Source organism: Aricia agestis, chromosome Z (assembly GCF_905147365.1).
Source record: "Aricia agestis chromosome Z, ilAriAges1.1, whole genome shotgun sequence".
Lineage (NCBI taxonomy): Eukaryota > Metazoa > Arthropoda > Insecta > Lepidoptera > Lycaenidae > Aricia > Aricia agestis.
In genome coordinates, this window is record NC_056428.1 from 37,305,264 (window position 1) to 37,329,137 (window position 23,874).

Sequence of the window (23,874 nt, forward strand, 5' to 3'; positions counted from 1 at the left end):
TCCTGTGACAACGTGCAAATTGGGATCTCGAGGAACCGTACATATTCTCTTAAGGTGCCCATACACGGGACAATTTGTCGTTTCGATCGATCGTCAAGAAAATCGTCCAATCGATCTTTTGAACGTAAAATCGTTTGCGATATTGCTACACACGCACAATAATTTGTCGGTCGATTTTAACATCGAGGAGATAAATTGTTACGATAATGGGGATTATGCATTTCTTTTTAATTTTGCTCATTACAAAAACATTTTGAGGAATAAGGTCAGTGATCGTTTTTCTGTATATAAACGAAAAAAATACCTATTAGTTACTTATATTTTTGAACAAATATGTTTAACCTTTGTTTGACCTTCAATGGCGTTAAATTAGCAATAAATTCGACCAACATTACATTTCGAACTTTTGGTAAGCTTCTCGTATCAGCTTTCACATAATGAGAACTTGCATTTGACGAACCAGCCATTATAAATAAGATTGAAAGGAAATTTAAAACACTAGAGATCGCCCAATGGTCAAAATTCGACCTTAGTTTCGACGACATTAGGAATACTCACTAATTATATTTTGTATAAAAATATTGACTTTATCAATTTTTTTTCAACTCTTGTCTCTGGGACTCAGCTGATCTCAGACTGGCCGTGTAAGTATTGTTTATTGGTATCTCAGATTCAATAAAAAAAAACTATAATACATTTTCAATTTGTCACCTTGTAGTCAATAGACTTCAACCATAAATAAAAAAGTATAATTCATACGTATAGGCTTGTCACTCAAACATCTGTCATTTTTCCTAGTGTGTGTGTTGTAGTGTGTGTAATGTTTTATTTGTTAAAAAATGTATGATAAGAGCATAATTTCAAAATAATATAAGCTCGATGCACTCCTTCACCATATGAACTATAACTGTGCAAAATTTCATTCACCTACGTTTCCGCATTTTTCGTCAAAAGGGATACAAAGTTTTTGGCTCACGTATAGATATATAGATATTGCAGAGGTCAATTGGCCGCCGATGATGACGTCAGAGTGAAAATTTAAAACATACTGCAGAGGTCAATTGGCCGCAGATGATGACGTCAGAGTGAAACTTTAAAAATTTATTGAGAAAAAACTAGCCAATGAATTTAAAAATTATTTAAATTATATTCTTAAAATACCCTATTTTAACGAAAAAAATATAAAAAGTACATGTGATTTTTTTATGAACAGTGCCCATTGTCCCGTGTATGGCCACCTTAACGCGATAAAAAGAAGCTTATGTCCATATTGTCTACTCAAAGTCTAACATCAAAAGCTATAATAATATTACGACTCTTTTCCGACATTTTTTTCCATTTTATTTCTCAAAGGAAAACGTCGTAGAAGTTAAGCACAACTACAGTTAAGCACAAAGACAAAGCCGAAACAATAGGTGTAGAGAAGTGTAGAGATGAAGCGTTTGTAACGTTCTGGGAAACCAGTTGGCCGTGTTTGTACAGGGCATATAAAATATACAGCGGCCCTCCAAGAGAGGTCAACAAATAACCACGCAGTTGGACAGGAACTGGGAATCTCGTAGATGCGGCAATATTTATTGGCTATTTTTTTTTTTAGATGAGGTACAGTATACTTGCTAGAAGCATAGAAATATTTAATTAAAAATTGCTTAATATAATAATAATTAAGAGACTCGTTTACTTTTAATAAATAATGAGGCGTTTCCCTGTTAATTTCTAATCACTTTCCTATTTTTGAAGTTAAAACTTTCTTAGCGCCGTTATGCATTTTTGGGATGGGTAAAAAAAAAGATAAGATCACGTCAGGAGTTAGTACAATGACCTGATCGAATTATCGTCATAGTGCTTCGTGCTTGAGACGACACCATTGGACGATCTGCGATCTGCAACCAGGCCAGTTACGCAGGAGTAATTTTATAGTGTCCAAGTGTGTGCGCAGTACACAAGAGCACTTTCTATTCCTTTTACATCTCAAAACCCAGTGGGACGGAAAACCGACACGACTGGCGGGAGATCAGGCGCAGGACCGACTTTTTACATGCCCATCCGACGCATGGATCATCTTACTTGTCAGACAATCAGGTGATCAGTCTGCATTGTCCTAACCAAACTTGGAAATAACATGTTTCCAACGCGGGAATCGACCCCACAATCTCCGAGTCAAGAGCCACACTCTTAACCACTGGACCACGGAGGCGTTATGTTCAACTTAGGGAATACTACAAGTTTCATCAAAATTGATTCGGTAGTTTTTGAGATAGACAATTATAATTCTTAATTACATACGTACAATTATGAAGTCGTTTTTTTCTTTTTAATACTATTTACATTATTAATATTAATTTTAATATTATTTAAATTATTATTAAAAATATTTGAATATAAATATAATTATTTTTAATATTCTACGTACTCATATTAAAAAGAGTTGTTTTATTGAGTTGTAAGTTTTTTCCTGACACTAAACTAACATTAACTGTAAAGCGGTAAATATATAGCTACTTAAGAGGATACACCAGGGGCGAGAGAAATTGAAAACAGGTATTTGAAAATGTATTGCTGTCTCACCAATCTCAAGTCTCCCACCGCAGAGCGCGATAGAGACAACACGACAAAAGTTCTAATAAAATAACAAAAAATCTTCGATTCGTTGCCCGCTGAATCCTTCTCCAAAACTTAACCGATTTAAGTACTTTTTTTATTAAGGGTTAAAGCAAGGCTTGAACTGTGTTCCTATGTTTTATTTATTTTTTGTATATTTTAGCCAGTTTTGTTTTCTGGGTGTTTGAACACAGAGGAAAATCTTGCCATTTTTTTTGGGTTTTGGACGTTCTTATCTGTTTTAATAATAAAATTATGAAAAAAAGCATAGGAACATGCTAATAGTGGCCATAGATATTCAGGAAAAAAATCATAACTCTACCGGCATTATCCAGGGAGGAAACAGGGGACAGCGTTTGTATGGAAAAACGGCGGTGTGGACTCCTCTTAAACTATGAAAACTATTTAAAATATTATTTATAACTTTTTTATTATGATCAATTTAGATTTATCATAATTAATAAAAAATATTAAGTATATTAAATTTAAGCTTATTGTGATGTGTTAAAAATAGAACTAAAAAATGTACATGCCGCGTCTGTTGCAGTGTAGCTCTATGGAAGGGTTGAATAATATTCTTGGTAGGTACTAGGTATACATAATGGCAAATATTTTAATAGTTTCACTTGTACAAATATATTTAATAATACAATTTAAGTTATGCCGGACCACCAACGTTGTGTTTACAGTATATAATATATTAATACATTTATTTTATTAAACTTCAATTATTTAGGTTCGGTTGCACCAGAGGCGTGGTAAAAGTAATGGTTATAATTAAATATGGCGTCCTTTAGCTTTAACTTCAACCGGAGAAATTCACAGATGTCTGTTGCGTTTATTTTTTTATTGACATTTTTACAGGTAACGGGATTGCGGGTATAAAAAATAAAATTATCCGTAAAAATCGACAAGAAAAATATAACAGTGTAAGACATAGTAAATTTTCAGATATACGTATGAGCGGAGGTGAAATATGGCGTCCTTGGACGCCATATTTAACTTTAACCAAAGATTTGACATTTTGCACTGTACTTATACCTAGTTAAAGTTAATGTTACAGATATAGTTAAAGTTAGTTGGTGCAACCCAACCATAGTCATTTTAAACTTTAAGGGGTAGATTTAAAAATGCTAAATGATCAAACGTAATGTTATGTTTTTATCGATACTTAATATCTTGGTATTTAAATAAATAACCTAACCTAACCTAACGTGGGAGAGCCATGCTTCGGCACGAATGGGCCGGCTCGACCGGATAAATACCACGTTCTCACAGAAAACCGGCGTGAAACAGCGCTTGCCCTGTGTTTCGCCGAGTGAGTGAGTTTACCGGAGGCCCAATCCCCTAACCCCTACCCTATTCCCTTCCCTACCCTCAACTATTCCCTTCCCTTCCCTACCCTCCCCTATTAGCCTATTCCCTCTTAAAAGGCCGGCAACGCACTTGCAGCTCTTCTGATGCTGCGAGTGTCCATGGGCGACGGAAGTTGCTTTCCATCAGGTGACCCGTTTGCTCGTTTGCAGGGGGCAAACTTTATATTATTTCATTTAAAAAAAAATATTTAATTCTGTTACGTTAGCTTGTTAAACTAATATGTATTCTGTGGTTAAGCTAAAATTTGAGAACCGCCAATTCAGCTAATTTCAATCTTGAAATATTCGTGGAATTCCAGGAAAGTTTTATATTAGGAAAGATACGAAGAATGATACGAAGTTTACCGGGTCTTCTAGTACGATAAAATGTACCTACTGGTCATTGAGCCAAGACTTTTTCGTTATCGCGTCGTTATAGAATCGCCGATCAAAAGGTATGGAATTGACATAAGCGATGACGTTGACGTTGACGTTCGACATGTCTTAGTCAATCCCATAATTATTTTGATCGGAGATTCTATAAAGAAGCTATATAGAAAAGATCTTGACTCGAAGCTATTTCTGACAGTAGACAGTACAGGACCAAATCAGTACAGTACGGTACCTGCTGCTGTTGAGTTTTATCAAAACGCAACTAAATAGATCCCTTACCCAACTCCTTGTGAGAAAATAATCTAGAAAATTGAGGTATTAAATTTTATCGGAATACCCAAGCTACGACACAAATAAACTTGTAAAAGTATGTTAATCATAACATTCCTAACAATTTGATTAGACTTTTTTAATTTACCACGTGATTAGCTAATCAAATATCAACCATTGTACCTTATTCCTGAAAGCATAAGCTTCAAATTAGAGTGAATAGGATATTTAATAAAAGCTCTAACAGGGTTGCGAGCTTTTTGTGCTTTTTGTGTTTTGTGAGGGTAGAAGGCTAATCTAGACTGTTTTGGTGTTTATAACAGACACATTAAAGCCAGCAAAGTGTTCTTGAAACCCCGAAAAACGTACGTAATTCGTCAGTTTAGTAATTAGAGACAGAATACACGGGAGAGTCATGCTTCGGCACGAATGTGCCGGCTCGGCCGGAGAAATACCACGTTCTCACAGAAAATCGGCATGAACAGCGCTTGCGCTGTGTTTCGCCGAGTGAGTGAGTTTACCCTATTCCCTTCCCTACCCTCCCGGCTCCCCTATTACCCTCTTAAAAGGCCGGCAACGCACCTGCAGCTCTTCTGATGCTGCGAGTGTCCATTGGCGACGGAAGTTGCTTTCCATCAGGTGACCCGCTTACTTGTTTGATAAAAAAAATTACAATTATTGTTATTTTGAAGATTAAATCCTTTAACCACTTACTAATAAAAATATTTGACTTTGGTCTATGATACTAAAAATATATTATTATATTATAATCACTGATTATAATATAATAATATCTAGATGACCTGGCGAACTTCGTATCACTTCCTTCCTAGTAAGTATAAAACTTCCCTACGACTACCACGAATATTTCAAGACTAAAATTAGCCGTTCTCGAGCTTTAGCGACTCTTACAAAAATTTTCATTCATTTTTATTATTTGTATAGATCGATAGATAACATTTTTATTTTACATAATTATTATTACTATGACTGCATAAGTTTTCATATTTTTTAAATGCATTGTGAGTTAAGTACCTAAATATTTTTATTTACCTACTGTAAATCTATTATCTATAATTTTTTGCCGAGAAATACCGTTCTGCATTCCACTGGGGAATGTAGAGACTAGAGATGGGATATCTGTATCCAGACTAACTGAAGACTAGAAAATTACTATTTGGTAAGGGCAACGTCTTAATAATTTAGCTGTAGCGATATCGATTTTTCTCAGCAATGACTAAAGCTCAGAAATTAAAGTTCATTGTCAGTATTCATCATGTCTTTGTCATTGAATTTCCCATAGCATTCCGTGTTATAAAAGTTGACCAACACGATTGGTCAACTTTTATAACACGGAATAATTATTATTCAAAAAGACCTATGAAAAAAATGGATTCTAATTTTGCCAACAGAGGTGAGTGATTTAAGCTTCACTGATGCGTAGGTTTGGCCTTAGCTTTAAGCTTCCAAAATTCATACATACTCGTAGATTGGTTTAAGCATACACTTTAATTTGCCCATAGCTTATATGAAATATATTTATGGTTTTTAAATTACGTGACAAAAACCATTTTGTCGCTTACGCCCTTTCCATTTCTTACTGTTCCATTTCTTGTTTCAAAACAAGCAATCTAAAACATATCCAACACGGTTTTTTACTTTAACGCGGCATCACCTTAACTAAATACATTTACACTTGTCAGAAAGACGCAATAAATACCTACAACTTTAACTTATAGTCACCTTTTTTTTAAAGCAGAGGCAACCCTAGAAAATCCAAGAGCATCGTAAACAATGTTGTTCTAAATCAAAATAGTCATAAACGGTCTTTTTCCATTACTTTACATCTCCCATAAAATTATGTGACGACAAGCTAGGGTCACGCGAATGTCATCAACTAAAATAGTCACATAAACTGTAATTCCTAATCTGAACACACGTTATTAATTAAGCAGTAAAAACTTCGTATCTGAATTAGCATGTTTATGAACGTGTAGCTAGCGCCATCTGTTGTCGAGCGGTGCACAACTTTAGTTAGTATTTTCAGGTGAAGTTAAAATAGCGAATCAAGGCAAAACAATTCTAAATATAAAATGTGTGTTATTTTATGAATTTCTGAACCACGTTTTATTAAATTGAAACATAAAAACTTGCTGGATATTATTAAATTATAAGAATTATTTAGGGTGGGTTGCACCAACTACTTTAACTATAACTTTAACTACAATGCAAAATGTCAAATCTTTGGTGATAGTAAAAAATGGACGCCATATTAATTAACCACAACCATAGAGCTCGACAACGCTTTAAATGCACGTGGCGAAAAAGGCACTAACGCTGTCATCATACAAATACGCCATTTTTGTAGTGTCCGACCGAAGCTTCGGCTTCGGCTTCGGCGGCCGAAGCCTTCGGCCAAAAAAACCACCTTCAGCGAAACCTTCGGCTTCGGCCTAAAACTCGGCCGAAGCCGAAGCTTTGCCGAAGGTCCGAGCAACCGTGGAAATTGAACCAAAGACTGAGTGAGTCGTGAGAGAGCAACGGACCGGTCGTGTGCGGAGGCCACTGGGAGTCACTGTCAAATACAATAAACAAACACTAACTTCTTAATAAATAATTTATTTTTTTATTAAGAAGTTAGTGTTTGTTTATTTTATTTTTTAGTTCAGTTTCGGTCTAGTCGAGTAAAACAAAGACTGATTGATTGGTCTAATTATTGTTATTTGTGAAATAATAAAGAAATTCTTATTTTTTACAATAGTACAGTCAATAAAGTAGTTGTAGAATGCGTGAGCGGGAACGTAAGAGATTTCTGCTGGAACTTATTCAGGGTGCTTAGGAACAAAACATACTAAAAATCCTTAAGTCTAGGAGGTGAGCAGGAGTGAAGGGAAGGGTGACAAAAGTTTAAATTTTTGGTTTTTGGCTAATAACTAAAATACGATGCTTTATAGCAAAAATATTATTATTTAATATATAAATGAAAAAAAACTTATTAAATTCTCTATAATTTTGATTCTACACACTTTTTCTGAATTCTCATCCGTTTTCGAACTACACGCTTAGAAAAAGTGCTACGAAAGACTGACGTCACTTTTTCGTAGTTTGTTCGCATCGGGAGACAACTTTGTTCGATAGGTATATCAAATATTGCGTTTATGAAAGTGGTTTCATAACAAAAGTTGCTTTTAATTGCATAAGTTATCGATTGGTATACAAATATGAAGAAATTTAATTGAAAAAAAAATCGACTTGATTATCTAACTTTGTAGGCGCATAACAAAAAAATAAAAATGCTATCGAGCTGTAATTTTGGGAACACTTATTTTTCACCGTGATTTCTTTATTTTATTAACAAAATTCGCTAATCTTTGACCTTGTCATCATCCCTATTTTAATATTCATTGTAGCTTATAGACAATTTTGAACAAAATTAATTACTGAAAGTCGAGATTAAGATTATAAACCTTCGGCTTCGGCCGAAGGTTGTGGCGATTGCCGATTAATCGGCTTCGGCTTCGGCCAAAAATAGACCTTCGGTCGGACACTACATTTTTGACAATTCTCCTTTACCAGCAGCGCCCCCGCCCACGTTCATTTAAATTATTATCGGACCAGCAACGTCTTTTGTCAAATTCTGTGGTCAAAGTTAAGGTTAAAATTAAATTAGCCTTAACTATAACCATAATTTTGACCATAACTTTAACTTTAATCATGCCTCTGGTGCAACCCACCCTAAGAAGTTATAAGTTACCGAAGTATTGGTTTGAGGAGTCAATATTATGTGCGGAATTTGTCAAGGGAGTTGCGAGCTATATCGTATGCAATTTTAACTTGCAAAGGAATTTTCCGGATTTCATATTATAAGTACCACGATCCACATTGAGGACATGTCTTGAGACTTGTAACTACACTATATTATAAAATACGAGTAATAAACGTAGAAAAGAATTTTGTATAAGTACTGTATACATTCGTTCGAGCTACCGTACATTTTTTTAGCCCCTGACGAAAAGAGGGTTGTCTGTTTATGGCATCAAACCATCACAATGGGTGGACTGATTTTGATCTAGTTTGCATGAAAAGCAATTGAAAGTCAACGTGATTTGATCGGTTCAATTAGGGAGTTCTTTTTTAGGGTTCCGTACCTAAAGGTTAAAAACGGGACCCTATTACTAAGACTTCGATGTCTGTCTGTCCGTCTGTCTGTCACCAGGCTGTATCTCAAGAACGGCAATAGACTTCTGAAATATTCACAGAATGTGTATTGTGTATAATAATGTATATCTGTTGCGGGTATAACAACATACGTGGGAGAGCCATGCTTCGGCACGAATGGGCCGGCTCGACCGGAGAAATACCACGTTCTCACAGAAAACCGGCGTGAAACAGCGCTTGCGCTGTGTTTCGCCGAGTGAGTGAGTTTACCGGAGGCCCAATCCCCTATCCTATTCCCTTCCCCTCCCTACCTTCCCCTGTCCCCTATTACCCCTTCCCTCCCCTATTACCCCATTTCCCTCTTAAAAGGCCGGCAACGCACTTGCAGCTCTTCTGATGCTGCGAGTGTCCATGGGCGACGGATGTTGCTTTCCATCAGGTGACCCGTTTGCTCGTTGACCCCTTATTTCATTTAAAAAAAAAAAAATATTTGGGGGCAAACCACAAATGTGATTTTTTTTTGCTATTTTTTGCTCGATATCAATTATGGCTATATAGCTTTTAGAAATTTTTACAAAATCTTTAAATATATTTTCTTACCTTAATTATTGATAATAAAATAAAATTAAATAAATATTTAAGGGGATCCCATACAAAAATCACATTTTTTGGGCTATGTCCGTATAGTCCAACTCGCACTTGGCCGATTTTTTAATGTTTTAAGTATGTTATTAAGATAATAAATTAAATCAGATCACACAAATATATTAAATTGATGTTTTAAATTTTAGTGAGCTGACGCACCCATTTTATTTGTTTTTTCTCTAGGACATCAAAATATTAAGTAATAAGTCGTGGTTGTGCCGCTACTATCAGCGGAATATTGCTCGAATAATTAATATAATAATAATTGTTTTCTCGAATATTAAAATTGTTTAGTAATAGCATACCTAACTCATACTTACCTATATAGGTACCATTATTACTTAAAAAATCGAAAAATATTATGTCAGTAACTATTACATATTTTGTATAATCCTAGCGCAAAACAAAATAATGTTTTCGGAACTTATTGAATGACAATCATTTTTTAACTTCGTAAAGTTTATTCAATAACGCTAAATTGTTATAAAATTAAAGGGTCATAATTTATTTTTAATTTTTATGCTTCACCTATTTTATCAACTTAGGCTGAATAAGACTAACATGCTACACTGAAAGATAGACTGCGACATGTGCAGTGCAGCTACATCTATACTGCACATGCCGTCCTTTGAAATCCGCTTCAGCTTTGCTTTTCCCTCCCGCTCACACCGCCACCATATCCTAACGCAACTCAGCCCCACCTAGACTTTAACATTTTATTCCATAAAGCATTTTAATGGAAAATCGATGATATAATTCAATTACTGGGCTGCACGGGAGCTACAAATCCGATGCTTTTTCTTTCAAAGAAAAAATAAAGTCGTGATCTTGTTGGAAAATTAAAACGTAAGACGTTTAATGTCTCATATTTTGTTAGCAGTTAAGTTTGTTGCGACCGTTTTGTCATAGACTTATATAGATAACGGCCGCAATCCTGTTGCGCCAAAAATCGTTTATCGCGCGGGAACCGTACATTTTTCCGGGATAAAAAGTATCCTATGTCCTTTCTCGGGTCTCAAAATATCTCTTTATTATAAATTTCAGCAAAATCGTTCAGCTTTTTGGGCGTGAAGAAGCAACAGTTTAATGTATTTAAATTGTGTTAAGCCTGTTTCTCATTGTTCATGAGAATTAATAAGTTAAGATTATTTAGAAATTGCTGAAAATTCTTGAACAATCTATGAACTATTATGTAGATTTTTTCAGCTTTCATACATTTACACTACGTATAATGTATACGCTTTAAATACATCTTACTGTTCAGTTTGGAATGAAGGAGTAAGAATTCCTCAGAAATACCAGAAAATTCTTCAAATGAAAGCCGCTAACTATTTCTAGATTATTTTCATGCATTCATTACAAGAGATTTTCTAGCTTGTTTTCAGCTTTCATGCATTACTTACGCGTTAAATACATGACGTGCTGAACGCAAAACTAATAATTAAGACACGAAATAGCGGAATCATAAGCACGAAAAGAATTATTTAAAGGGCAGCGGATTTTTTACCTTGTACACCGATGAACGTTTGGGAGAATTCGTAAAGCTAGCAGGGGATTGTAGGTCTTATGTGCAGGGAATAGAGTGCAGGGTGGCGTGAATATATTTGAGGGATGATAACTACAGGCACTGTACGAATGTTAATATCGCGACCGCGGACCGCTTCAGTGGGACTTCGAGCTCAGTTTGGAACTAAGAAGCGCGAAATGGATGTGTTTGAAAAGGCTGTCAGAAGAAATTTGGCTTTTCTAAGGTTTTAAATGTGTTAAAAAGGATAGGAAATGTGCATATCCATACTAATAATATTATTAATGCGAAAGTGTGTCTGTCTGTGTTACCTCTTTACGCTTAAACCTCTGAACTGATTTTGATGGGTATGGTGATACTTTGAGGAATATAGGATAGTTAATGCTATCCCGGAAAAAATACGGTTATGAAGACTTTCGGCGCATATAGTTTTTAATTTTGCATTTTTTGCTCACTAGTTTCTGGTGCTACCTGAGTTTTAAAAGGTCTAGTTCAGACCTGTATTCTACAGACAAACCGTTAGCTTGTTTGCTGTTAGAAGCTTAAGCACGGAATATCGTTAAACTTTTAAATAAAATAAAATAAAAATTGTTTTATTTCTGACTAAATTTGAAACAAAAGTTCTCAGAAAAGGTTCGGGAACTTTTAAGCACCAATTTGTTTTTAACGGTTTTTTAAGCCAAGGCTCGTTACAAATACGCTGCAAGTGGCTTAAAAATGTGGCTGGTAAATTATGTCGATAAATAAATCTAATGCTCGCTTTATATACCTCTGCCCGGTTTGGCCGCTACAACTCGGGATAACAAAAATTGTAATGTAAAGATTTATTCGATATCGCGGTATAGCGGCAAAACCATTCGTTCGCACGGACATAGATTATAAATCGAACCTTTGATTTAATTTCACCACAACCTAACCTTCATTTTGTCGCTTCAGAGTTCAGGCCCACTTACCCCTAAATCAGAGATCAGTCTCATCAATTAACCATTGTTTAACTTGCCGCATCCGCGCTCACTCCGCGCCCGCTCTAGCGTAAACTTTTGTTCTCTTTGTGACGGCTTCACGTTATTATTAAAAACAATAAATCGCTGAGGGCATCTACCACTATTGCTTCGCTTTCACTTCGCCCCCACCCCAGTCATTATTGAATAGAAATGCATTCGAAAATAGAACCTTATTTTGAATTATATTGGCGTTTAATGTAGGTTAATTGATGCCTAATTTTGAAACCTCGTATCTCAGATCAGGGTACAAGAATTGGGCCCTGGATTTGCAGAAGTCATGGCATTTTATACTCTTTGGGGAGAAACAGATCACCTGATGGAAAGCTTTAAGCGCCACAATAAGTAGTGGTGTAAAAGTCACAAATTAGATTCTTACATACGAGTAAGTAGGCTGAAATGATATTTGTAGACAGTTTTTGCATTCGAGAAAGAAGACACAATTAAGGTACATTACAAAATAACGAAACACGAATTTCATAGAAAAAATAACATTTTATATTGAATTATTGTGCCTCGGTTCTCCGTTTTCACTTTGGAAACAATTAGGTATTAAGGTATAATTAATTGTTTTCTTTATAGGTACTTAACGATACCTATGATAAAAATAACGATAACGTAAAAACATAAAGTACACAATAAAATTTTAACATCTTTAATAACTGCCTCTGAAGATGCGTGAAATTAATCTTTTAACAATCGTTTTATTGTTTTGTGCAACTCGGCCTTATTAATTAATACTTATTAATTAATTAGCCATTAAATATAAAACAATGTGAAGACAGAGCTAGATTGTCTTCACAGTGTGGTTCTGTATCATTTATTTATTAGCGGTTTAGCTTGAATAGAGTTTTTGAAGTAAAAAACTAACATTTACAAGTTAGTTTTTTACTTCAAAAACTTTATATAACAATTACACTATCGTGCATAATTTTGTAACAAATACAGGAAAAAATATTTCTGAATAAAGCAGTAAATACTTTCAGAACATCGTGTTGACTTAATACCAGTTAGGTACTAGTAGACATGAATAAGATCTAAAAAATCACGTATAAAAGAATTCAAAGTAGGTTATTACTGATTACAGATCAAAAGTACTTATCGCCGTTAGACAGATCCAGTACTAAGCTTTCAATAATAAAAAGCTAATCATTATTTTATTGATCGGAAAACCTTTCCACCACTATGCAATAAATATGAAATAGTCGCGATTCGCAAAAAGGTTATCTTGAATAATGAAAACTTGTGCTTTGCGGTCGTCTTACTACTTACTTCACTGCAAATGCCATGATATACCTACTTATATAATTTAATAAGTAGATGTTTGTGCCAAAATAAAGAAATCTTACATCGCTTTTGGCCATATTAAAGTGATGTAGGTGCAATTTACAACACAAACAGCCGAACAGCGGCATATTACATACCCAACTATATTTTTTCATTACTTAAAAGCTGTGTAAAATTGCGCTGTAGAAAATTGCGCTGTAGTAATGTCTACAGCGCAATTTTACACAGCTGTCATATAAAAGCTGCCAATACAGCAATTTCTAGCCGAGTAAATTTCATCTATACAGTTTTTCGCCGGTTAAAAGCTATTAATATATCTTATATAGTAATTTAGAAGCCATTGACAGATCTAAAAACAATTTAAAAGCTAATTACATCGCTTCATAAGTTTATATAGCGAATTACATCGCTTTCAGCCTCGAATTAGCTTCCTATATATCGGCAATTCGGCAAATTATAACACTTTTTTTGCAATTTAAGTCGCATCGCCATATTTTTTGACATTCCTATTTTATTAATTATCGATTTTAAGGTTTAATAATTCATGTTACGTCTAATAATAAGTTGCTTTAAACGTAGTTTTTGTTAACCGAATAGGTTTTAAGACTTTTAGGAAACTTCATTTCAGCGTTTAGTAACAAATAAAAATATATTTAAAATATGTTTTAATTATTAATACAATTTATGAAACCACCGAAAATTAGAAGGGCATTAAAAATTAACAGTAAAACTTAATTTGCATATAAAATTAGGCTCATATAATAGACATGATGACTATTTTTTTTCTTATCGGTAATTGAAAGACACTTAAAAAATAGAAATATAGTTAAAAGAATGACACTGATAGCTTAAAAATTCACCAAGATATGACAATTCAAATATCTCATAAAAAAGACCTGCCCGAAACGCTCCATACAAAGTGCTACGAAAATATGACTTTCGTAGTTTGTACGCATCGGGAGACCACTTTGCTCGACAGATATATTAAGTATTGCGTTTATGAAAGTCGTTTCATAACAAAAGTTGCTTATAATTGGATAAGTTATCGAATTGTATACAAATATTAAGAAATTTAATTGAAAAAAAAATCGACTTGAATATCCAACTTTGAAGGCGCATAACAAAAAAAATATAAATGCTGTCAAGCTGAAATTTTGGGAACACTTATTTTTACCGTTATTTCTTTATTTTATTAACAAAATTCGCTAATCTTTGACCTTGTCACCATCCCTATTATGGCGTATAACAATTTTCATGAATTTTTATTATCTATGTTTTTTGATGATGTGAAAGCAACCTAAATGATAAAAACTTCTTAGCAAAGCTACATAGATCGCTTCTATATAGCCAAACCCAAACACCCCAAAAACCGGTAATGTCACAGCAATAATTTGCTGTATCAAGTGTGCCCAGTTTGGTTATGTAAAGGTTGAGTAGAAGCATATATACTTAGTAATTTTTCATATCCAATGGCGATGTAAAAAACGTGCCCACAGCCGCTACTCAGCAATTTTGGGCTACCCTGGGATGGTCTCCGTAAAAAATAGTTCTCGCCCGTGCTTGCAATTTTATTTCAGTTTTTTTTGGTACATGGATGTGTATTAAATATGTGTATCATATAATAAAAATCTTAAATATATGTATAGCATAAATTAAGTGTTAAAATATTTGCGTTGTTTGGTACCCGTAACACAAGTCCTTCAGGTACTTACCACGGGGCCAGACTGACGTGGTGTGAAGCGTCCATAGATATTATTGTTATTTAAAAAATTGCCGTTTTTTGCATAAATGGAGGCTTCTGGGCCGGGAAAATGATACATTAGCCAGAATTCATATTCTAATGTATCATTAATTTACCTACTTGATAATTTAAGTAGGTAAGTTACAAGGTTTGTTCGAATAATATGGAAAAAAATGAGTAATTATACCATACCTTAGTTGACGGACCCTCCCATTTTCTGAACACATCACAAGAAGCCATTACAGACAAAATTACTGAGAAAATAATTTTTACTTTTAATTAGGAAATTCAATATCGGATCTCGAAAACGCTTCAGCGCGTCTCATTGTCAGCTGACCTTAGGGTCAATTAAGACCGCAAGACGCAACGCGACGCGTAGAAAAAAAAGATGCGCATTTCTAAATTTGTAAGGAATTGACAGATTTGAGATCTGTCAAATCAGTACAAATTTCGAAATACGCGTTGCGGTCTGAAATGACCCTTACGCAATATGCGGCGCTCCGTGCCCAGCATACACAATGGGAGATTTTGCCTCAATCGACTACTCATAATTAATCTTATTAATTTCCACGTTTGCCCTGCCGCGGCGCGGCGTTGCGATGCCGAATTAGCCATTTTGTGCTGCTAATTAGTCCATCTCATGATGACGTCATTGTTAGAAAATCCACGTTAAAGTCTCGTGATTGGACCATAGTAGACAGAACTAAGCACCACTCCTTGCTAGTGTAAAAATAAATACCACCTCAATATTTAGATTTTCGCTATTCAATTTATTAAAATGTGATTCACAACTCACAAAAGTTAGGAACCCCTACCCCTCCTTGTCACACTTCGTCGACCCCCTCCCCCTTTAGGTGTGACATAGATACTTTATGGACGATACCTAGTAGTTTAATTTTAATAGCTAATTTTTAACGCCTATATAATAGCCATGATCCGATTTAAATAAACAAGGTTTCGGTAGATTCGTACCTAATAAGTAATGACCCAAGGCTAAATAATTTATGCAGTCGGGCCACACTCTTCCCTCGTTTCGTTCAACTGAATCTAATAAGTTCGAAAACAATGTATGGAGAACGTCAATTTCTTGCAAATTAAAAACTAACCACATAGAAGACTACCTCCCTAAAATCGCAGCCGCGGCAATCAATCTTTAAATTAACTTTAATTTAGTACCTATCTACCTAACCATTAAACCTTTCCGAGTCTTAATTTTTGTATGGGTAACTCCTAAGTCCTAACCTAACGCTGGGACCCGCCCCAAAAAATTAGCTCTTTTTTGATAGTGATAGTGATTCACACCCTAAAATGATAGTCAAAGTGATAGTGATTCACACCCTAAAGTACTATCACTTTGTTTTGGTTTGGAGGACCTTTATACAGTGTGTTAACACTGTATAAAGGTCCTCCCAACCAATTCCAGACAGCAACTTACATAGCGGTAAGAGAGGTTTATTATCACGGGTTTAGTAACTATTCGTCATGTGTTCGTGAGTGTACATGATTCCTCATATCTGTCTCCTCAATGTCTCGTAAAGCAGACACGTCCAAGATAGGGAGACAGGGTAAACAGGACTTACTAGCGCATAAACACACGTTAATACTAATTAGAAATTACACTGCACTCGACTGTACCTTACGATTATAGTCCAAGATTTACGGGATTCTTTAGGAGTGGAAAGTTTTATAGCAGCGTTGTGAATTTTTTTGCGATGGGTAAAAAGTTCATCAGGATCTGGTTAAAAATTCATAAGAGGGAGGGAAATTAAAGTTTTTCTATGTCGGGATTTAAAATTAGTGATTTATAGCAAATTCATAGCAGTCAAAAGGCTTCAATCACACTTAGGGTGGGTTGCACCAGAGGCGTGGTTAAAGTTAAGGTTATGTCAAAGTTATGGTTCTAGTTAAGGCTAATTTAACTCTAACCTTAACTTTGACCACAGAATTTGACAGAAGACGCTACTGGTCTGACAAGTCTTTAAATTAATGTGGGCGATGGCGCCTTAACCTTTGGGTACGGAACCCTAAAAAAATACGTGTGGCAGTCGGGTTCGGTAAAGCTAGCAAGCTAGCATTTTTTATACACTTATGCAATTATATTTTGCATACTTCTAGTCGTACGCACACATATACCGTACCGAAGTCTGGCAACGCCGCTCTGACGAGTGCCGTCGGAGTGGGGGGAGTGTTAGGTTTTTTTCGTTACGGAATTTCTAGATTCGTTTGTTGCGATAAAAACTATGCAATATATAAAATTATATATAAAATTTATACGTGGGAGAGCCATGCTTCGGCACGAATGGGCCGGCTCGACCGGATAAATACCACGTTCTCACAGAAAACCGGCGTGAAACAGCGCTTGCGCTGTGTTTCGCCGAGTGAGTGAGTTTACCGGAGGCCCAATCCCCTAACCCCTACCCTATTCCCTTCCCTACCCTCAACTATTCCCTTCCCTTCCCTTCCTACCCACCGCTATTACCCTATTCCCTCTTAAAAGGCCGGCAACGCACTTGCAGCTCTTCTGATGCTGCGAGTGTTCATGGGCGACCGAAGTTGCTTTCCATCAGGTGACCCGTTTGCTCGTTTGCCCCCTTATTTCATTAAAAAAAATAGCTTAAATAATTCACAGTCCCCTTTTTAAAAGTCGGTTAAAGCCGACTTTTCCTACTCAATTTGATAATGCGACGTCCACATACCGGACGTGACGGACACCAGGGACCGCGTGACATCATGTCGATTAGAACTAATGTTATTATTGTCTCGCCTACATGACACTAGACAGTTTATTGATTTTGTATCGAATATTCAGGGTGCCTGTAATTATAAACTTGAAATAAGGTGCCTGGAGGTAAGGTAGTGCTCAGCCAAGTAGGTATAGCTTGTCAAAAAAGAGTAGACGCCGAACACTAAATTACATCAAATATTGAAAACTATATTAAACCAGAATATAGGTATAAAATGTGCCAGAATGATAATATTATTTAAAGTGTACAAACGTTGTCAGTGGAAATACAAGGCTAAAAGACCACCATTCGATACTGATTACGATTAGAAAATTTAGTTCAGCGTCTAATCTTTTTTGACAGACTGTATTGCAAAACAGCCTGCTGTATTTTTTCGAAACATATTAGGACATCGACTTACCAACATCGTAAGTAATCTAAGATATATAGCCCCTAGAGCCCTAAACCAGAAGTTTTAACTCGATACTTTTAGACTTTACCAGACCGACTTAACTATATTAACTAGAAGTCTACATTAATTACAGTTACTAAGCTTGCACGAGGCTCTTAAAGGCCCATTTGCACCAATGTAAGAAATTATGTATATTGCTGTACCACATACATAATTTCTTACATCATAATATTTATGAATACTAAAGAACCTTCCTTGTATTCTGCAAGAAAAATTATAAAAGCTCAGAAATAACTTCCATCTTAAAGTTTACGTATACGTACCTATCGCATTCTGATATTCTAAATCGGAAGCAAATAAAAGCATTGCCGAAGCCAAAACATTGAGTAATCTTGCTATGAATTTGATTCGTGTTTCATGACGAATCAATAAGCTTATTATTTTTAGAATGTCGTTGGCCGTTCATGCACATTTCATGTTGTAATGAGCATGTTCAGTATGCAAACTACGCGCTCAAATTTACTTTATATATGGGCATTGGGCATGTTTTGTTTATGCCTTTAAATTGAGTTTAGTTGCCGATTTTGGGGTCCCTTCATTGTTTCTTCAAAATTTCGGTATGATAGTGTTATGTTTACTTGCTGTAATGCATTGACCGATCACGGAACGGTTTATAATATTTGCCAACGTAATAAAAACATGGGACATGTCACATGGCCATTGGCCGGGATCATTCGAAATGTATTATGAAAATGCACACCTTAAAATCAGAGTTTCTCTGTTCGTATGACCGTCTGCCCGTCAACCAATCTTTATTATTCTAGGGAGTTCATAAGGAAGATTTGGGAAAAATTAGAATTAACATGAGGACGGACTACATATTTTAAGAATAAATTCATACGATTAATTAATGTTTGATGCTATTTAAGTGTTATAATTAAAATTCTAACGATTCATTAATGTTTGGTGCTATGTAGGTGTTATAATTCCCATTGTGTTACCTAAAGCGATAAACTATGACTTTTCTACAAGACTTGTAGCGCCATCTAGTGACGAATAGAAGTAGCTAAAACTATTAAAAATTAAAATCATTTAAAAATGCCCTAATCAAATGGTAGTTAGTCATTTTAGTCCAAGCAAAAACAAAGCATAATAAGTCTCATAACAATATTATTCTATAAAAAAAGGAAAATTAGGAAACTTTTAGGCAGCTCTTAAGATTTTGTCACATTGAAATTCATGTTAAGAGTTTTTATTTTATAACTTTACTAATTTTCTGCAACGTGAGCCTTCTGAAGCTAGGATTAATTAGTATTTGATCTATGAATTATTATTCATAGAAGGCAGAACAGACTCCATTTAATATTGAGTGGCTTGTCCCGCACCATCCAAATCCACATTTCGCAAATTCTCGCTAAAATCGGTCAGTTATTACAAATGTCAGGCTGACACTCGATCAAGAACGTCTCTGTCAAGACGAGGACGCGTCGATCAGGACATGAGTCGTGAGTTCGTGACGTCATTGATTTAATATGATTCGAATCTGTCGGTATTCTAAGCTACAATGATGCAGTTAAGTTAATATTTTGGACATAATATTGTAATATAGCTACGACATAGTGACATTATGTTTATAAATAAAATTATTAGATTTATGCATGTATAGTCCGTGCAATCCACGAAGACGCGCCCCACTATTCCTCCTAATCGTTTATAGTATAGGTAATAATATTATGTGTGCAAGCTTTCGCCAATGTTTGAGTGTTATCGGTACACACTAAATACCTATGAGTGCACGCGCACACTACAATAAATAGACCAATTAAGAAAAAGCGTCACGGTCAAAGGAAAGATGCTCACCCAAAAATTGGTGGGGCGCGTCTTCGTGGATTGCACGGACTATAGCTTTGTAACCGACTTCCAAAAAGGAAGAGGTTATATGTTCGTCTGTTTATATTTTTTTTGTATGTTCAACCATAACTTCGCCGTTCGTGGACTGATCTTCATGATTATTTTGTCGTTGTACAGGGTCGAATCCGAGGTTGGTACTATGTTCACAAAAATGGTGATTTGATGATGGGATCCATGAGTAATCGAGGGTACTCCTTGAAATTGGTATGGAAACATATAGTGATTTCGATTTTTTTTTAAGCATTCGAGGTAAATCCTACCAAAAAATAAGATTTCGCACCAGATTATATCCTGGATCCGAAGATACCGAACAGAACTTTTGAATCCTTATAGATACAGGTTCAGGGATTTCGGTGTTGTTTAAACAACTGAAAGCATAATCCAACACATCAATTTGATTGATCATCGTCATCACAACGATAATTATACCATGGATCATCACATTATAACCCAATTATTGGTACTTTTCATGACATTTTACATCAAAGCAGATGTTTTTGATGATAATTTCGCTTTTTGTGAACCGATTTTCAAAATTATTGTATTGTTGTATAGGATATGATCTTAATTTTGTATAACAATTACGAAAGTGATGAGCGGATGATGAGATCTATGAGCAATCGAGGGAAATCCTTGTTTATCAAAACACTCAAAGTGGTTAAAATGTTGTTTCTAATAACTTAAACATATGTTACGAATAAGAGAAATTTCATACGAAGGTGTCTCTTGGTCCAAAGGCACTGAACAGAACTCCTGAACCTTTAAAGATAAAAGTTTGGAAATTGCAGCATCGCTTAGATAACTGCAAACATTTACCACAATTTCGCTTACATTAATATAAAATGGATAGTTAATATTCGTAGTGGTCATGGGCGTACCCAGGTTCTGGGCCAGGGGGGGGCAAATTACCCAGGTTCTGGTGCCAGGGGGGGGCAAACCACCCAGGTTCTGAATATTGAAATATAAGAATATTGTTTTTACCTTGGAAGTCGGGTTCAATTTTTTTGTTAAAAAATAATAATAGTATTAATAAATATTAATTTTATAACGTGTTTTGGACCCCAACTCTTAGCAATGCAATGATGTTTGCGAGTCGAAAACGTCGTTCGAGGGATGTTCGTAGCTTCTGTGCCCATGGGCGTACCCAGGTTCTGGACCAGGGGGGGGGGGGGGGGGGAAATTACCCAGGTTCTGACGCCAGGGGGGGCAATCAGAATTTTCATAAGCTAGGTGTTTATAAAGAATAAAAAAATAATAATTGTAGTTGTAAAAATATTGTATTGCAAACAAATGGCAAAATTCATTTTCTTAATTTTTATAGATAAAAGTACTAGATAATATACTTAGTAAGGACGTCAACATGATCCAGGGGGGGGGCAGCCGCCCCCCCCCCCCCCCCTCGGTACGCCCATGTCTGTGCCAACTGCCACTGAGCGTAGGCAGGTTTTTTTGATTAGTTTTAAAGAGTAAGTTTTAGTTTAATACCTAGCTAACGGCCACCCTCAGACACATTTAATTATGATTAATCTTCAATTTAATGAAGAGTTTGACAGATAATGTGTGGGGCTTATGTCAAAAATTTATTTAATTTTTAAGTAATTAATGTTCGTCTCTGAGTACGGCGGTAACTGCCACACTCAGAGACATTTAGGTTGGGTTGCACCAACTTACTTTAACTATACATAATTGTAACTATAACTTTAACTACAATGCAAAATGTCAAATCTTTGGTAAAAGTTAAAAATGGAGGCCATCAAGACGCCATATTTAACCATAACCATAGAGCTCAACAAGGTTTTAAATGCACGTGGCGAAAAAAGGAACTAACGCTGTCATCGGACAAAAACGCCATTTTTGCCAGTTCTCCTTTACCAGCAGCGCCCCCGCCCACGTTCATTTATAACCTTGTTAGACCAGCTGTCATCTGTCAATTTCTCCAGTCAAAGATAAGGTTAAAGTTAAAGCTAAATTTAGCCTTAACTATAACCATAACTTTAACCTTAACTTTAACTTTAACCACGCCTCTGGTGCAACCCAACCTTAATTAAGATTAATCTTCAATTTAATGAAGAGTTTGACAAATAACGTATGAACTTATGTCAAAATTTTTATTTAATTACATTTTAGTAATAATGTTCGTCTCTACCATGAGCTCTTACAGCAATATTACTTTTAGATTTGGCACAAACAAAATATGTCGTTTTGAAATTCAAAAGTAATATTAAAGTAATACTGCTATAAGAGCTCATGGTAGGCCCCCAGGGTATGGCGGTAAGATTATTATCACAGTTACTGAAGAAATATCTTTAGATTCATTTTAAAGCGTTTAAATTATAACATACCTAGAAATAAATCTATCCCAGCACAGGTTGTTTGGTTTTGTAGACCTCCTCGCACTGCAACCTGCGTCGCTGCTACGTCGACTCCGGAACCTCCCACGTCGACTGCAACCTGCTACGCCGCCTCTGGAACCTGCTACGCCGACTCCGGAATCTGCTACGCCGACTCTGCAACCTGCTACGCCGAATCTGCAACCCGCTAAGCTGACTCCGGAATCTGCTACGCCGACTCCGGAACACCTGAATAAAAAAGAAAAAGAATAAAGATCATTTTATTACACGTAACTAATTATAAATTAGTAACTAATTAACGTATTAAACCCATACTGCGTAATACGAGTTAAAGTAAAAAAATATTGACTTTATCATAAACATATTTTTCAATTCTGGTCTCTGGGACTCAGTTGATCTCATACTGGCCGTGTACGCATTGTCTAATAGTAGGTATTTAAGGTTTAATAAAAAAAAAACTATAATCCATTTTCAACTTGTCACCTTCTTGTCAACAGACTTCAACCATAAATAAAAGAGTATAATTCGTATGTATAGGCTATATTCTTGTCACTCGAAAATCTATAATTTTTCCTAGTGTGCGTGTTGTAGTGTGTATAATGGTTTATTTATTAAAAAAATGTATGATAAAAGCATAATTTCATAATAATATTAGCTCGATGCACTCCTTCGCCATATAAACTATAACTGTGTAAAATTTCATTCACCTTTGTTTCCCCATTTTTCGTCAAAAGGGATACAAAGTTTTTGGCTCACGTATTAATATATAGATTATGAACTTGCTTTAAAACATTTGAAATAAAGTTCAAGTTTAGCTGACTCAGCAAACGTTGTTTATTCATATAGGATTTACTTTATTCGGCATGTTTGTACATAATTCAATATTATAAACATACCGAATTACACTATTAAAAAACTAGATCAGAATCATGCATAGTTTTAAGGGACAGACAGCACAAAGCGACATTATTATATACCTATGTAGGAGGCAACTCAAATTTGGTCCGATGTAAGTTTGTGCTATACGTATGGTTTGTCTGTGGTCTAGTTTAAATTGACTGGGGTGGGTGGTTCAATTATTCTCTGCCTAATCGAATTCCCTTGTCCGTACACCGAAGACGCCGGTCTTGGACCTTCGTGGCCAAATCAATAATGCTCCGTTAATATTTAATTAAAATTTAATGTAAGCCTTCGTAATATTATGTGGAAACATTAGGTTGACATTACATAGACAAGAAATAATCGGCCAAGTGCGAGTCGAACTCGCGCGTTCCGTACCATTATAGAGCAAAATTAGGCCAACATTTGTATTTTTTGTATGGGAGCCCCTCTTAATTTTTTATTTCATATTATTATTATTATTAAATATCTAGCTGTTGCCCGCGACTTCGTCCGCGGCAAGAGATTCTTACAGATGTCTCAAGAAAATAAGATAAAATTATTGACCTTTATACTCTATCGAAGGTAAGGTAGACCTGCAGAACTGGAAACCGTCTAAAGT

The 23,874-nt window shown here is 35.5% G+C and overlaps 1 protein-coding gene across 1 annotated transcript in view; it reads right to left on the reverse strand.

Moving 5' to 3' along the window:
- Positions 1 to 23,874, reverse strand: part of LOC121738844 (protein bric-a-brac 1-like) — a 319,913-nt gene that overhangs the window by 281,423 nt on the left and 14,616 nt on the right. Inside the window, exon 3 of the mRNA XM_042131093.1 lies at positions 22,365 to 22,601. The gene's annotated coding sequence lies outside the window, so the exon portion shown is untranslated. The remainder of the gene's footprint in view (positions 1 to 22,364; positions 22,602 to 23,874) is intronic.